The following is a 12,172-nucleotide window of genomic DNA, read 5'->3' on the forward strand; positions in this document are numbered from 1 at the left end:
GCAGCCACCTCAAAATCCGCCGTAGGCCCCCAACCCCCACTCCCAGTGCTGCTGCCCGCCCTGAGCACAACCCAGCCTAGCCCCAGCCAGGAAGAACCTGGCGCAGCCCCAGCCCCCCCAGCAGCAGCCCACCCTGCCCTGCAAAGATCCAGGGGCACATGTCCCCCGTACCTTCCTAGTTTCCCACATTTTTCTCCTTTAAAGGAGAATGCATTTTTCAAGTTTATTCGCAATCCTTTCATGTATTCTTGTGATCCACTTTTAGGTCACCACCCACATGTTGAGAAACACTGACCTAGTCCAACCCTCTGCCTCAGGCAGGATTCATTCCTATCCAAACCATGCCATATGACCATAATCTAAGCTCTACACAAGACTACCCTCAACTCTGACACAACACAGGCCTAGCACCGTAACCTCCCACAGGTAGTGTAGGAGAGCCACAGCAGCCAACGTCCTCCTTCTATGAAATGATGTTAATATATGCTAAAGAGATCCTGGGTAGGTGGCCATGCCCCGCACTAGAGGAAAACAAAAACCCCACAGGCCATACCAATCTGACTACAGAGTAAACTTCATTCTTGACCCTAAATATGACTTGCAAAAAAGCTCAAGTTATTCAATCTTTCAGCCAAAATGTGAACATTGGTGTGTCAGCCTGGGTAATATTATATAGGGAGGAAAACTGGTAAGCCACAGAATCACAAAACTAATAAGCTACCATTCAAAGAGTGTTTACTAAAGAAGGAAGAGAGCCTATTAATTTTATGAAGGTATATAAATATATATTTTTTATTATAAAATGTGTGGCTTAAAGTAACCTACTCGCATACTACTGGGTACCTACAGTCTGGACTGAATTCACTGCCACAGCCACAGGAAGTCGACCAGGAAAGCACTCAGAACAACAGAGTGCAGAGGGGTGGAGGGACAAAGGCAACAGCAGCACAAATTCAGTATTAAATGTAAACAGGAGGCAGCAAAGTCAGGAGAAAAAAAGTGTCCATTTTCTTGCCTTTCCCATAGCAAGCAATTTACATTTGGGTCTTCTAGTGCAGTGCTTCTCAAAGTGGTGATCTGCGGACCGGTGCTGGTCCGCGAGCCACCGGTCACTGGTACGCAGCGAGTTGCCAGGAAAGAAAGAAATACATTTTCAGAAGCATAACATTGGAATGTACAAACTGTGGCGCTATGTCATATCAACACTCCAGGTGACGTCACATCGTGCAAGGTGAGGAAAGAGAAAGCAGCAGCCAATCCCACATTTGTGTAGCGGTGTTATACGCAGCTGCTGTCACCAGCTGAACCGTGCACCGGTCCCTGGCCCACTGGAAAAAAAATTGCCGGTCCGCCACATCAGATAGTTTGAGAAGCACTGTTCTAGTGGTATGCTGGTTCATTTAGTTCCTGGCCAAATTTCAACCATTTTGTATAAAGCAAGAGAAGTGATGAACCTCAATGCATTTTGCCAGACAACATTACAACAGAGAAATTTTCTTTTTAAGGGAAGGAGAAAGATCTCAGTTACACAAAGTGTACAAATATATCAATCTCTAAACATTTGACTTTTCACAAAAAAAGCAATCATCCAAGGATTCCTCATTTATTATTACCACAGGGGTGGTGGTAGGACAGTGCCAGCTCCAATTCCTTGCAAGGGGCTACTAAAATTGCATTACAATTATGTTTTGATGTGGTTATCTAGTAAAGAGTATGGGGGCCCAGAAATGAACCTTTGCACAAGACCCTCAAAGGCTTGGCCTGCTACTGTTTACCATCTTAAGATTTCAGGACATACCAACCTTCTTTCTTCAGCAAAAAGACCAGGATGCAGAACCCTCCAATGTTACTCCAACCAGGAACAGCTGCTGCAAAATAATGTGGTATTCAGTCACCAGCAGCTAGCTCAGAGAACAAAATTTGTGTTGCTTGCAATGATATTCTTCAAAGAGGGTACCGTATTGCCAATATTTTGACATTTCTCTTTTACACCAAGCACTCAACCTAAAGGAAAAAAATCTCAAGTACAGGGTCCATCTGCACTAGACAAAAGTGCACTGCTGCAGCTATGGCTGCAGGCTACGTCCTGAAAATACCATAACATGTTGAAAACTGTCATTTTGGATAGCGGGCAGTGGAATCTCAAGGAGAGAAGGGAGGAATCATTTACGCCATGTCCAGACCCAGAAATGTCCCATGTGTTGCACTGTAATATTCCCAAGGTGTCCATCTTATGGTTCTTTACACAACTCTCCAAAGCAGGTGCTTGGACTACAGGAATCGCCATACTGGATGAGGCTAGTAGTCCAGCAGATGTAACAAACCCTGTAGAGAATAAATAATGAATAGCCTACCCACAGGGAAAGGCTCTTCCCAATCCCCATTATTTAGTAATTGGATTATTATCTAGTCTCACAGTAAAAGCTCTCAACATTGTGAATGTTTTCATGTTTAAATGTTTTTAACCCAATTTTCCCCAAACATAGCATTTTAAGATAAAGAGTTCCATACATGGATTACATTTGGTATTAAAAAAAAGAACCAACAAAGTTGGGGAGAGGGAAGAATCCTGTTGAAACCCAAATACAATACACAACATACATAATCCCACTATTTTATGCAGTATTTTACTGCAACATTTCACGTAGTAATAGCCTGCTCAGTCATTTTAGGTTATCAGTCCAACTAAATTACCCGGTACTGAAAAATAACTGGTCCACATTTTCTAAAACCATGCTGTTTCTCTGTTAGACAAGTAAAATGTTATGTGGAGGACTATAACATAATATCCAACAAAACAAAGCTCTTACAAAAATTACACAATTATTTAATTATTATTACAATTATTTAATTTGGAAGTTTTTTCAGTACTCGTGTCTAATTTACCAATTTGTTCCAACATTTCCTCATTGCTGTTAGCCTGTCAGTACCTCATCATTATTATGTAAAACAATCAGGCCCTTCAAATATCCTCTTTTCTGAAAAACTAATAAAAGGAAGCCATTTAGCTTCTATGAAGTTTCTCTACCCTCCTTTATTGCCCCCCTTTAATATTAAAAGACTGTAAGAGAATTGATAGGTCTTGTAGATTACTAGGTAAAGAAAAGGGTTTTTTTTTTTCTAATTGCCTTTCAAATCTCCTCTTTGACCTCCTACTTCAAATTTTCAGATTAAATTATGCAAGGTAAACTGCATGCACTTCTTTTATTGACTTTATCTGGCCTAGATTTTCAGCCTTTGAAGGATTTTAGTTTATTAGAAATAATCTCTTTGAACCTTATCATTCAAGCATATAAACTTTAAGTCTTGCATTCCTGCATCACCGGTTCTTTTTAATTTAGCATAAATGCATGAGGTAAGTGACTTAACTATGGCATTCTTATGTAACTTCCATAACAAGTCTAGGATATTGGTTTCCTTGCATCTGAGTCCTGTTATTTTGAGATCACCCTCCTTTAAGTTTAATCACAGTGCTAGGTTTTTCTTTTTGGAACCTCCTTTCCTCCAAAATGCAAACGGAAATGGAGCAAAACATGTTTAGATTGCAAATTATTAAATCTTTGAGGCTTTAAAGTCCATTTAAGCTTTAGCAAGTAAGTAACTCATTGTCACCAAGATATTCTGCATACACAATATTATTCCTGGGATCTAATGATGTTCACATGCATCCTGTGGTTGTGTGTCCTTTTAATTCCAGTTTGTGACAGTAGAATGCATTTAGAACACTCTTCTCCCACCTTCACTTAGCCTGGCACCACATGGAAGTGGAAGAATTCAAATGCAGCACACATGCAGGTCAATTAGTTTTAAAAACACAAAACACATTAACATTTTTTAGTCCCAATCCCAACGCTCCTTTTACTTTGATGGGATGTATAAAACAGGGAGAGGAGTGTGCGTGTGTGGGGAGGGGGAGAAAGTTGGAGAACCGGCTGAAGCCTCAGGACTGCTTTTTCAGTAGAGCTAGCAGATTCTTCTTCCTCTCATATTTCTTCCAGGACCACAAGGGGAGAGAGGAGAGAGGGAAGTCCAGTTTCTCACAACACAAATGCTAGATGGAACAGCTATGGGTTATAAGTTTGAGATAGAAAACTAGAGGGTACCATATATTTTGCTAGCTAGTCTTTGTGTGCCATTTCCATAATGTTCCTTAGTCTACCCCATCAACCACTTCCAGGTGCCTGATGGCTGGGAAATTCTTCCCTTCTTACAGAAGCAGCAAACAGGTTTCCATGGTTTTGTATAAACTAGATTTCTATTGCCTCTATGTAATGTTTATTCCAAAATTCTGATTTCCTTTATTATATGAAATAATACACAGTATTTCTGAAGCAGAGATGGAACTGGAGAGAAGATTCTGCACTGGTAAAGCTGCATGAAGGCAGTGTAAAGGACTTGCTGGTGCACTTTATGGACAGGAACAACAGGGCTCTCCTTCTGGTCTGTGCGTACAGATGCAAGATTTTGACAATCATAGAAAAATTGCTATTATATAACAAGAGAAAAAGCATGGAAAATTTATCATAAAACTGGGAGAGGGATTTACAGAAAGGTCCCTCAAGATCTTAATGGTGAATTTCAAGCTGATGTCCCTTCAAAGTGGTAATTTCTAGTTCTAGATGGCAAAAGGCACTCAAATGTAAAGACTCTCCAAAGAGATGCATTTTTCTTACATAGGCAAGACATCAGAAATAGTGTATCACCCTTCTCACCCCTGTTTTTGTTGAAGGGCCGTTTAGATATTAAATAGAAACTCTGAATCTATGAAAAGTTGGCAAGACCAGAAGGGACCACCTATAAAATACAGGATACAAAAGGTCAAACAGCAATTCTTATAGCAAGCCCCCTACTGAACCTAACTGAAGCAGAATCCTCCAGAAAGACTTCATCTAAAAACTTTAAGATTCCACAACTTCCCTTAGTTGTTTGTTCCAATCATTTTCACTTTGTTCGTTACAAATCTGTGTTTTATTTCGACTTTAAAATTTCTGACTTATTTTTACTACTTATTTTTATGCTTGAGGGGGTTGGGGTATAATAGCCTTAAGAGAGAACTTATGTCATTACCTTAGTTAAATAAGAGTAAAAACTGAAAAGTTTAAATAAAGTGCACATATCTTTAATCAGGTTTCATGTACTTAATGTATTCAAAATGTTGTTGTTTTCCAGACAGCCATGTTTTTTCAGACCATGCAAGACCTGAATGTCTAACACATGCACCTTTTCAAACATGCCATTTCTTTATAGAAGGAAGGACAAGGAAACAAACTAAGCTTTTAAATGCCAATTTGGTACTCCTTCATTTACGTATAGAACAACGAGCTTTTGGCCACACAGGACTTTGGAGACTCAGTTAGTGAAAACCTGCACTGCAGGACAATAAGGATTGGAAGAAATTGCATTCTTGGAAAGCAAATGAAATCAACAGTCTGTTAGCAGTTACATGCAATCACCACTAATAGATCTTTTGATTGCATCAAAGAAAATCTGAAAAAGCTATACTTCAGTAAAGAATCCCTGATTTGCTCCTATAATGTCCCATACTGTAGAACTTCATACCTTCTACAGTAACTGATCAATCCATAATTCAAGAAGTGATACTGACCTCTAACAAGCTAGGTGGATAGCAAGAAATATTCCAGCCTCTAAATTAGGGAAGAACAGCCCCAGAACACTGAGATGATAATTTAGGCCAGGGATGACTAAGATATAGCCTGCAGGCCAGATGTGGCCCATGGAGCTGCATGAGGCAGTTAGCCATGTGCATCTGAAGTCAGTCAGAAGGCAGGGGGCATATGCACCTTTATAAAATGCTGCCACTGCTTATCCTTGCCACCAAACTTCTGGACCCATGGGGAGCCTTATGGGCCAGATCCACAGCATGAAGTCACATCATCTGACTTGCAAGGATGCCTGCAGGGCCAGAAATTTGGTGGTGAAAGGCGTGGCAGTTGCTATGGCTCTGGGAGTTGCAGCAATTAATGTTGCCACCAGATTCCAGCCCCATAGGCCAGATGACAGACCGCCCCCACACCACTCATCTGGTCCATGTGGCCAAATGAGTTGGACACCACCGGTTTAGACTACAACGTACACAAGGCAGAACCAGATGAAGGTACTGAAGGATGCAGCTTTCTACTGGAAAAAACCTATCTTCTATAAGATACTATAAACAACTAGGCAGGACCACATACATTTTAGGTATTTTGAAGTGTTAGAATATTTAAAGTAATTGAAAGATCTTATCCTAAGATCTTCCGCAGTTTTCAAGAGGGACTCATAACACACTGGATCACTAAAAAGCTCTCTCCAAGAAACATAAGGAAGGGCCTAGAGGGAGAAAAGCAATCATATTTCTGCTTATATATTTGAGAGGGGAAAAGTATGGGATGGAAACAGAAGATTCTTAAGTTCCTCTACACAAATAGGCATGCACCTAATTTATGCCCTAGCATCAGCACCATTTGAAGAAGCATCTGGTGACTTACACATCAATTTGCCATCCTCATTCCACATCCAGCTTGCATCTTTTCAAAACAGAGAGTATACACTTTATTAGCTGAAAAGTGACTTGAGGAAACTGCAGCAACCATACCCTTCTAGACTCCAGATATCTCTAATATCTACAACTTAAGGAAAGACTGACAGGTGGCTGAAAGAGTACAATGGTTTATATATTTCTTTAACTGAATGTTATGATGGATCTTCAAGAGAAGCATTAATAGGCTTATTCATACTTGGTAAACCAAGCAGACATTTTAAGTGTTCCAATTTTAGAATAATATTCACTCCTAAATTTTTTGTGAAACACACATTGTTTCCTGACCTCTACCAAAAAGCAAACTGCTTAATGGAACATCTGAGCAAAGCATATCATCTTCCTTCGCACGCGTTCTCAGAGGAAGTTAACTTGCAAGACTGAAGACGTACAGGTAAAAATTGCATGTTAACTAGAGAAAGAGAGAGAGAGGATGGAGGTAAGTGGGGTATAATTACCTGGAGTAATTTATTTGTATAACAGTTAGGGAGTGAGCAAAGAACAAAAGCACTTTTATAGGGAATGGAGATAAACCCAAAGTTAAATGTTACTAGAAAAGATGGGTATTTTTATTTCCTCCCTTGTACAATGCTTTTTCCATTCATCAGCATTGGAGATGCAAGCTGCTGAGACAGAAACTGACTTTTTTCAAAGTGTTTGCACATTATTTTCAGACAGTTGGCATTTAGACCGTACTTCTTTGTTGTTAAACTACACAGGGGGCTGGTGCCTCCCTTCCCACTGTAGGATTTATAATTTGGCCTTTTTTTTTCCCTTTCTTTCTGAGGGAATCACTACTTTGTATGTCCCACAGATGGGAGAGGGGAAAGAATGCAGCACACCCACTGGAGGATGCTCCACTGGGACTGGAATCCCCCCCCTCCCCGGGCAGGGGGGCCAGCTGGGGAAGGCCCTGTCAGGCAGCACAGAGGAGCTGTCCAGGTCCAGGCCACTGCAGCACAGGTGTGGTGGGAGGCACAGGGAGTCTGTCACCCTGCCCAGGCCCCACCATTGTGGGGAGTGGAGGTGGGGGCTGAGCAGAGCAACTGTGGGGCTGGGAGTCTTGCTGCTGAAGCAGTAAGGCACCACAGAACCCCAGGAGGGGAAGGGGAAGGCAACACAGCACCAGGCACACAGTGAAGACATAAGAGGCCAGGGCTGTTTCTGCCAGAGGTCACTAAACTAGGAATGAGCTACTGTTTAACCAATATAATTAGAGGAGGTTAAATAGATAATTTTTTAAAGGATACTTACATCCCTAACACACACACACACACACACACACACACACACACACACAGAAATAGTGTCACTATTGACTACAGAATGTTACTAAGAAGTTGCAAGACCCTTAACATGACTTATAAGCAGATCAAAAGCAAAATGACTGATCCCATCCTCAGAAGCCTACTCCTGAAGAGTCTTCTACCCTCTTCCCCCTGCAATCTTACATCAGTTATTCAGCTGTTAATTAATCTCAGCAACTGGTATAGAGGGAAGCTAGTTTCAACTAGGCTCCAAGGCCCACTTCATTATCATCTAGGCCAGTGGAAGCAACCTTTTTGGCAGGCATGCCACAAGATAGCCCCGCACCCTCCCCACGTACCACTCCAAACCCCTTCCCATGCCAAGTCAGCTGCTCTACCTTCTGCTTCCTGCCCTGTGCTCCCTGCCTGATCTGATTTGATCCGATTTGCTTTCCGCTTCGTTCACCATGCTTCTCATTCAACCTGTTGCTCTGTTTTTTGCCCCCGCTCTATCTGCCACTGTGTTAAATGTCCGCACCCCAGTCTGCCATGTGCCCACACAGAGGCTGCTTGCACCAAGAGTGGCACGCGTACCACAAATTGGCCATCCTTCTTTTAGATCAGGGGTTGCCAACACCCCCCCGCCCCGAGCCACGGCCTGGTATACAGAGTATAAAAAAGGACTGGCTGCCTGCCGGCAATATGCTGGTCACTGCTGGTCTGCGGTCACTTTCAGTCCATGGTTTGCCTGTCTGCAGCATAAAAAGGTTGGGAACCCCTGATTTAGATATCTAAGGGCCCCTCTATTAGACATGGGACTAACATAGGAATGGGTGAAAGGAACTAAATATTTATTTCTCTAGAGATTTCTCCCTGTCCACTAGAAGGCCTTCAGGGTTTCCCTTTATTTTTCCCTCTCTTCTTACTTCCTCCTCATCCTCCCCCAAGAAGGGGAAGCATGACACTGAAAGGAGCTAAGGAGGGGGGGAAAAGAGTAGTGGAGGAAAAGAGTGAGGAGTAGAAAGGAAATAAAAACATGAGCTATGGAATGAATGAGAATAAGTGAATTAGCTCAGCAGGCATCAAGGAAGGGACAAATAGAATGAAAAAGAGTTCAGAGAAAGAGTGAAGGTAATTGAAGAGCTTTGGCTCTTTGATTTTAAAACCTCAGTTTATTGCCATCACTCATTCTCTACAGAAGTCAACAAAAAAGAAAAAAAAAGGAGAGGGAATATAATCCCAACAGCATGTCTCCAGCTGTAACTATTCAAGCACCCTAAAATTGTTAAGAATTATTAACTGTCTCAAGGAGGAAAAAATCCCACACACTTTGTCTCTCAAAGAAGGTCCATCTATCTTGAAGCTCCATCAAACATTCAGAAATCATCAAGAAAAGAAGTACAAGAGTGCTCATTCTTGAGTAAGAGTCTTTAACAAAGGAGATCTTCCAGGTTGACATGCAAATTTATCTTGGGGGGATATATTTCCCCCCATGATAAATTCAATGAAGAAGTGTACATCTTGTAGTTTCTAAGAGGAGAGCAACAATTCTCCCAGTAGATACATAACACCTGTACGGGGCTTAAAACCACAAACAGGTGTTATATTTCTACTAGGACCATCTACTGGCAGGAAAAATAAATATAATACAAATGCATAGTGCCAAGTTTTGTTCTTTATTAATTTACAGAAAATAACAATTGGTTAATATTAAACTTGTCTAATCTTTCACAATAAACTTGGTGTCTCACCATTTTTCTATTACCATTAGATGCAGAATTCCTCTACAATAAAAATTTCTAATAGTCAACATCAAGCTAATCAATTTAACAATCTAATAAATGAAAAAATATGATTGATTTCATTCCAAATATAATTCTCACATCTCAGTGAATTTGTTGACTGCAGGAGAACAGTTTAAAGATATTTACGAAACTGTTCCCTAAAAAGTTATACTATACATTCAAAAACTCCTCTAGAAGTAAAATTAACTACAGTCATTAGTATTTATTGTTTCTCATTATTCACAATTAACATTTGAAATCAGGCACTTCAACAGCCATCTTTAGGCAGTGTTCAATAAGCAGGCCCAGTAAGTTACATCTCTATTACTGTGCTATTTTTCATAACATCTACCTAATGCTGCAACAGAAGGGTCTTAATTATAATAAACCTCTGAAAAATTATATTTTAAAGTATCAATTTTCAAATGCCTTTTTCCTACAGTGAATAGCTGCTGATTAAGAATGTATTCATATTAATGTGACAGGAGAAAATACAGGTTTTTACGATATTCACTAGCTAGCTACAATTAAAATTGGTTGAAACACAGCATAAGTGTTTCAGATCTTGTGAAAAACCAACGCAATTTTTGTTTCACTAATGACTAATATATTATGCAAATAAAATAGCTTAAAACCTGATCATTCAATTAAATCTTTTTCTATTTTACTTTACAGTTTTTTCCACTTATGCAGATCCCTACACATATAGTTTTCTCTTTCTTTTAAGCAGCATTTTACTTGAATGGATCCTGGATCGAAACACCCACTTTTATCTCATCAGTTTTCAGAAGTTGGAGGAAAGCTTAATGATTAAACTAGGAAGACTAAGCTTTTAACTCGTCAAAAGTTTTTCATCTTTCATGGCGGTTTAAAGCTTCCTCTTTATTTTCAGCAGCTAAACTATGGTCCCAAATAACTCTAATTTATTTCTTGATAGCCACATGCTGGTTTGCTTATAGGTTTTTTGTTGTTGTTTTTAATCAACTGTGGAAGCATCGTTTTGAGCTGAAATGATTTTATCATAATCTCAAACAGTGACAAAATTTGTAAGTAACAACGCAAGCATAAGCTGCAACTTTTAACATAGGGAACAGGAAGTGAATGGCTTCTCAGAAGTGAAAGTAGATAGCTTTTCGTCCAGGGATTATTTTTTAATTTTCCATTAAGTGTTGGATGAACAGTTTCATCTGATGCTTACAGCTGAAACTGAAAATTGAAATCCCAGCTCCAAAAGATGAAACTCTGTCCCAGTAAGCATGGAGATAATTGCAACTTTTTCAATAAAAAAATGGAAAGACATAAAGAGGGTTTTTTTATTCTCAGGTTAACATGCTCTTATTTCAAAGTTGCATTCCAAACAAAGAGCAAGCCAAAAAAACAAAACCCAGAGTTGAGGGGAAGAGCTGTAACCTCTCTCCATTTTTTTAGAACAGTGTGTCACATGTGGCATGGTCAGCCTCTGGGTGTGGCACACAGCAGACTGGGTAGGGAACAGGCAACACTACAGGAGATAGGGCAGGGAACAGCAAGCAGAACAGCAGATAGGGCAAGAGCGAGGGAAGTAGAGTGGCATTTGGGCAGGATAAGAAGATCATTTGTAGCACATCAACCGAAAAGGTTGGCTTCCAACTGTTCTAGAACAACCGAAACTTGTGTGAATCTGTGAAACTACCCACAAAAATACTTTTCTGCAATATTACAATCCTAATTTTCAAATTAAATAGCAACTGCAATAAAATATTTTTACAGTAGTGAAAGAGTCCATTTAAACCAGCTGTTAAGGTATGATCAGCTGTCTAGGCATGGAATATCAGTCGTCTAGTTTAACAGACAGATGGCTCTAAACATGACTCCCATACAACCACACACTTAGTAGTTAGGCATAATTTCTCTCTGACTAGTAGGGACAAAATGAAAGTTAAGAAAATTCACAATCAAATGCAACAGACTATTACCTGAATTGGTCAAGGGGGGGGAGGGGGAAATCAGTATTACAACCAATTCATAACTACATAAAATTATTTGAAAATATTAACTCGAAACAGCTGAGAAGCAAGATTTTTTCCATCTGAAAAGTATATTGCATGGTTTTCATTATCATCTTGCTAAATTTATGGAGATATTTACATCTATTTTAACATAAATGAATGTAGTTGTTATTTTTAATTATACAACATGCGTAAAAAGCTCATTAAAATTAGTCATACCCTGATCTGAGTTAGTTTTCACAATAATTTCATTTATGGAGTGAAAAAAGTGATCAAAGATAACCTAAATTACATTTTCCCCAAGCCCCCCAGAAAAGCCACTAAAAGCCACAAGAATAATGAAAACACCATTTTTATAGTAGAACTTTTGCTGTGACAGATATTTTTCAGTGCAAGGTTGGAAAGGCAAGCAGTCAGGCTGTGGCCCTAGATTTTAGGAGGGCGAACTTCAACGAGCTAAGGAGGATAGTTGGAGAAGCGCTGAAGTCTCAGAGGGGAGGACAGCCGGGTGTTCAAGGGGAGTGGTCGCTCCTTAAGGAGATGATCCTCCAAACCCAAAAGAAGGTAATCCCGATGAGGATCAAAGGGGGCAGGAGAGCATACAAGCCTCCATGG

The 12,172-nt window shown here is 40.1% G+C and overlaps 1 protein-coding gene across 5 annotated transcripts in view; it reads right to left on the reverse strand.

Moving 5' to 3' along the window:
• Positions 1-12,172, reverse strand: part of KMT2E (lysine methyltransferase 2E) — a 92,794-nt gene that overhangs the window by 74,200 nt on the left and 6,422 nt on the right. For 2 of the 5 annotated variants that reach the window (XR_003096329.1, XM_006034043.3), the window contains exon 1: positions 1,803-4,861. The gene's annotated coding sequence lies outside the window, so the exon portion shown is untranslated. Of the gene's footprint in view, positions 1-1,802; positions 4,862-12,172 lie in introns of those variants that run through there. The other 3 variants (XM_006034041.3, XM_006034042.3, XM_006034044.3) reach the window with 3 other exon arrangements.

This window comes from Alligator sinensis, unplaced genomic scaffold, assembly GCF_000455745.1.
Source record: "Alligator sinensis unplaced genomic scaffold, ASM45574v1 scaffold100_2, whole genome shotgun sequence".
Lineage (NCBI taxonomy): Eukaryota > Metazoa > Chordata > Crocodylia > Alligatoridae > Alligator > Alligator sinensis.